Raw genomic sequence first — 5513 nt, 5'->3', positions numbered from 1 at the left:
CCTCCCATAATATAATTTTATAGTTCATATTTATGCAGATATTGCCCAAATGCTCCCTCTTGTGAGTTTAATAGTAGTTTAGGATAAAATCCAAGATCCTACACCACTCACTAAAGTTAAGCGTCGCAAGGCCTCAAAGATCCTGCTGATTTTGATGATGATGCTTCCTAGACAGAAGAAATGGAAACCCAGGACAAAGATTAGATACATCCAGGACCAATTGTGCTGATCAAAAAGGCAAAAGAAATGGGAACCCACTTCCGCGCCTATACCCATCAAGGACCGCCGAGATGGGTATAGGCGCCGACCGCCAAGATGGGTATAGGCACAGGAGTGAGCTCGAGAGGCACGATAGGTATAGCTCGTTTTGCAGCTTAGTTCCAACTGATATAAAAAAAAGTTAGTTCCAACTCTTACCGCTGGACTGCTCTCTGCTATCTACCTCAAACTGTATCTATACTCCAGAAGCAGCAAGCGAGGTCGAAGGCCATAAAGGAAATAAGTTTTTGGAAAGCGGAAGTATATTCTTAGGAAGATAGTTTGCATTGCTGAATCATTGTTAAAAATGAAAATTTACATCCAGTCAACAATTAACCATCAGAATAAAGAGTTAAGTGCTTAAATTAAACACCTAATCAGTAGAGATGATGTAAGCAAATGAAATTTATAAAATTATTAGAAGGTCCAAGCCTCCAAGCAGAGTTAATTGGATGGCCAAAAACTTGGTCGGAAAATCCCGCCTTGAGTTCCAGCCAGCATACCCTGTCAAAAACAATATCAATATGAATGATGTGGAGATTCGTACTGATAAGTTTTGCAAAGGACACAGACACACATTGCCTAAATCTTAATAATCACAAACTCTATCACAAAAAGGGAGAATTGGAGAACAAATCATGTAATAAGTTCATCCACCACAATTGAGCAGCCACAAACTGAGCAAGCCTAAATCGGTTCACGGTTCAGTATGTTACTTCTGCCTTTTTTGCGAAACAGTATGTTACTTCGAACTCATGGCAGTACTGTTGTCCAAAATTCAGAGCATATTTTATCCCAAATCTCCCTAACCAGAAAATCTCAAGAAACTTCAGAACAGTCTGTGGTGAGGCTTGAACTCACATGATGTGTTCAAACCTCAAACGCATCCCGTCTTTGTATTGTACGGGAGAGAGATATGAGCTAGCAGCACAAGAACATCTGGCTGAGAGGGAAGGAGGACGGCAGACCGCTGCCGGGGCTTCTGGCGGAGGCAGTGGCGAGGACAGAGACGGGGATTGGGTACATGCGCTCGATTAGGCCGTCCGGAGAGCGAAAGGGCGCTGCACGCGCACTAGTGAAACGCCGGCTCGTGCATGGCTCCCGCGGCCACGACCAAAGAGCACTCGCGGCCAAAAGCGCCGCCGGCAGGTCGTCGAAGAGCGGCGGGAGGAGGTACGGATACAGCGCGGCCGTCATCATGTACCACTCTTGCTGCCGCTGGAGCTCCCAGAGCTGCGGCCGACCCGCGCCCGCTCCTCCGCTCGGCTACCCCCTCTACTTCCCCACCAGATGGCGTGTGGTGGCAGCCGGATCGAGCACGAATTCTCCCCAATGCCCCATCGCCTGCAGCCGCCTCGTCCCCCAACACGGATCAGAATAATAATTTTCTACAGATGAGGGACGGGGCAAGGGGAATCGTGTGTGCTTACAGATGAACTGCGGCTCACAGGGATGGATCTCGACGATGGCCTGCCCCGTGGCCACCACAAACAGGATGAAATGCCCACGATGCTCCAATCCAAGGCTACTTCTCTCCCGGCGTTCCTATCAGGCTCCGTCAAAACCGATGCAAGGACCCAATCAAAACCTCAAGGCCGCCATGGGAAGAGCCACATCAGTCCTCCTCGATGGCTTGGAAGTGGAAGAGGACGCCGGCGGCCGGGAAGGCGCTAAGCCGGCGCTGCAGGACTCAATCGTTCTTCTGTGGCTCACGGTGTCGGTAACCATCCCCGCCGCGTCTGTGGCGCAGCTTGGCCATGGGGAGAGGAGATGTAGGGAAGGGCTGCGGCAGGAGGGGAGGCATGAGCTAGGTGGTGCGGGTGGGAGGGAAGGGAGGAGGCGAGTCACTTTTTATAGTCATACACGGCGGTGCGGCGGTGGCGCTGGATCGGACTCGAGCCTTCTAGCGAGAGCCTGAGAGAGACAAATCTAGAGGTTGCTGGACCAACAGGCAGCAGCGGCAGGCATGCAAACCGATGACAAAAAGAAAGCGACACAACGAACGACCAACAGCGGCAAGAACCCGAAAGCGAGCCACCGATTGGGCAACAGCGGCAGAGGCAGAAACCAATAACCAATTGAAATACAGAGAAGCTTCCAAGCAGAAAAGCGTGTCAGGGCACAACACCACATGAACCTGCCCCACATGCAGTACCAAATTACTAAATACACCAACACGATGGCCACACCCGTTGAAGAAATTTGAATGAAATAAGTGAATGCACCACTCATTTCTACACCGCCGTATACCAAAATAATACCACGCGCCATAACCACAACTCACTATGTGTCACTTTCATCCAAGTGGTTTAATCTCATGGCGAAAACCTTGCCTGGAATAGAGGCTTGGGTATTCAACCGAATTGTGTCATAAACATCAAGAGATAACCACGGATTGTGCTAGTTGTCCCATATACTTTCAGAGAATTGTGGTAATTCAATCTATCTAGTTTATGTGGTCATCCAGATAAGAAGCCCGATCCGGTCAAATTTCAATTTAGATGGACGCTGATAAGTGCCACACGTGTGGGCATTAGGGGTCTGCTCACACATTTTGTGTGGTGTATAAGAAGAACAGCCCACACACCTACGTGTGGGCAAAACAAGTAATGTCCACACACCTCTTTTTTTCCTCCCGGTCCCTCTCACACGCGTGCGTGCGTGCGAAATAGATAACGCCCACACGCCCCGTACGTCAGGCCTCGTACCTCGTGGTCCCGCACGCCCCGCTTGACAGTCACCGCGCGTCCCGCAGTTGCCATGCACTAGTAGAAAACAGGGCTTAGGTCACAGGGCAGTTTTCACATTAGCCCCGGTTCAGTCACGAACCGGGACTAATGTGAGCATTGGTCCCGGTTCGTGCGGCCAGGGGCCTGCCGGGCCTCGTGGGGGCATTGGTCCGGTTGGTGGGACAAACCGGGACCAATGGGCCACGCTCCTGGCCCACCACCTTTTAGTCCCGGTTCATACCACAAACCGGGACTAAAGGGCTGGTCCTAGTTGCGGCCAGTGTTTAGTCCCACCTCGCCAACCGAAGGGCGCTCACACCAGTTTATAAGCCCGTCCCTCTATGCCTTGTTGAGCTTCTCTTAAAGTGAAAATAGATGCCCTTATACAGGGAATTTCACCTAAATTCACAGTAAATTGAAATTTACTGTGAATTTAGGTTTAATTTTCTCTATAAGCGCATCTATGTTCATTTTTTTATATTTATAAAATAAATAAACCTTAATAAAATAAACTATAGTAACTACAATAAATAAACCTTAATAAATTAAGTAAAAATAGCAGCAGTAAAATAAATAAAAATAGCAGCAGTAAAATAAATAAAAATAAAATGATTAAAGTAAAATACATAAGTAATTAGAAATAAAAAATAAGTTTTTTGTTGTAAGTAGAAACAAAACAAAACAAATAAAGCAAAAGAGAAAAAAAAACACGTCCCTCTCTGCCTTGTTGAGCTCCTCTCAAAATGAAAATAGATGCCCTTATACAGGGAATTTGGCCTAAATTCACAGTGAGTTTCTCTGAAATTCATAGAAATTTATTATGAATTTAGGTTGAATTTTCTCTATAAGCGCATCTATGCTCATTTTTTTATGTTGGGGTTGGCGATCTTTACGGACTTTTTGTGTGTTGAATATGCACCATTCAAAATCAGTCTCTGCTTTGAATGGTGCATTTTGAACACACAAAAAGTCAGGAGTTCAAATAAGTTTTAAAAAATGAAATCCCTTTGTAACAGACGAGTTTCCGTATGAAATCCTGATACTTTGAAAGAGATTGTCCGTTTTGTACACGAAGTGCATCCAGTTTTTGCCGTAACCCTCTCAACTTTCTTGCACATGCTATGTGGATGAAATGATGATACCATGCCAACTTTCAACCTTTTCAGAGTTCATTTGAAATGCTTTTCAATTTTAGGGTCTTATAGCTCAAAATAATTAGTAAATGCATGAAAAATAACAAATGAAGTCAGAAAGGATTGAAAAATGATGATGTGGCTTTGAATGGTGCATTTTGAACACACAAAAAGTCAGGAGTTCAAATAAGTTTTAAAAAATGAAATCCCTTTGTAACAGACGAGTTTCCGGATGAAATCCTGATACTTTGAAAGAGATTGTCCGTTTTGTACACGAAGTGCATCCAGTTTTTGCCGTAACCCTCTCAACTTTCTTGCACATGCTATGTGGATGAAATGATGATATCATGCCAACTTTCAACCTTTTCAGAGTTCATTTGAAATGCTTTTCAATTTTAGGGTCTTATAGCTCAAAATAATTAGTAAATGCATGAAAAATAACAAATGAAGTCAGAAAGGATTGAAAAATGATGATGTGGCTTTGAATGGTGCATTTTGAACACACAAAAAGTCAGGAGTTCAAATAAGTTTTAAAAAATGAAATCCCTTTGTAACAGACGAGTTTTCGTATAAAATTTAAACTATTCAAATTTGGAAACTAATGGAGTAACAGAAAGTTTATAATTATTCTGAGCTAAAAGCAAAAAGAATAAAAAAATAAAGCAAAAATCAAAAGAAAATAAATAATTCAAAAAACAAAAAAATACTGGAAAAAATAAAAAAATGCCGCCTAATGGGCCACACGGCCTGCATACGACTAGAAACCCATCTGCACATGGGCCAGGATGCAGACCCACAGACCCAATAAGCCCAACATGGCAGTGACAAAGGTAGGCATGTAATGCCTGCATATTAGAGAGGAGCTCAGCACCTGAGCTGCAACGCAACTTATAAACAGGTGCTGAGCTCTCTCAGCTAGCGAGGTGGGACTAAACTTCCCACCGCACCGCGCCAGCACATTAGTCCCGGTTGGTGCCTCCAACCGGAACCAATGCTCCCCTTTGGTCCCGGTTGGTGCCACCAACCGGGACCAAAGCCCTCTGCTTCCCGCCCTTTGGGCTGGTGAAAAGAGGCCTTTGGTCCCGGTTGGTGCCACCAACCGGGACTAAAGGGTGGTCATTGGTTCCGGTTTGTGCGTTGAACCGGGACCAAAGCCTTTGCTATATAAGCCAGCACTTAGGAAATTTTCAGATTTCCATCGCCAGTTTCCCCCCGCCCGACGACGCCGCGAGCTCGATCTACGCCGCCAGGCTGCCCCGCCGCCGTCGCCGTCGCCCGTGCCCCCGAGCCCACGCCATCGCCCGTCGCCGTCGTCCTCCGCCCCCCCCCCGCCGCCGTCGCCGTCGGCCTCCGCCGCGCGCCCCCGAGCCGTCGCCCGTACGTCACCGTCGCC

At 46.5% G+C, this 5513-nt stretch overlaps 1 long non-coding RNA gene across 1 annotated transcript; it reads right to left on the bottom strand.

The window, feature by feature from the left end:
* Positions 1-503: 503 nt before the first annotated feature.
* On the bottom strand, positions 504-2263 carry LOC123124327 (uncharacterized). The gene is made up of 3 exons (XR_006461052.1): positions 1689-2263; positions 1120-1602; positions 504-762 (listed from the first exon to the last, which is right to left on the bottom strand). It is a non-coding gene; the product is annotated as an uncharacterized lncRNA (long non-coding RNA).
* Positions 2264-5513: the final 3250 nt, after the last annotated feature.

Source organism: Triticum aestivum, chromosome 5D (genome assembly GCF_018294505.1).
Source record: "Triticum aestivum cultivar Chinese Spring chromosome 5D, IWGSC CS RefSeq v2.1, whole genome shotgun sequence".
In the NCBI taxonomy this organism is placed as follows: domain Eukaryota; kingdom Viridiplantae; phylum Streptophyta; class Magnoliopsida; order Poales; family Poaceae; genus Triticum; species Triticum aestivum.
This window is presented reverse-complemented; position numbering and strand designations above follow the sequence as displayed.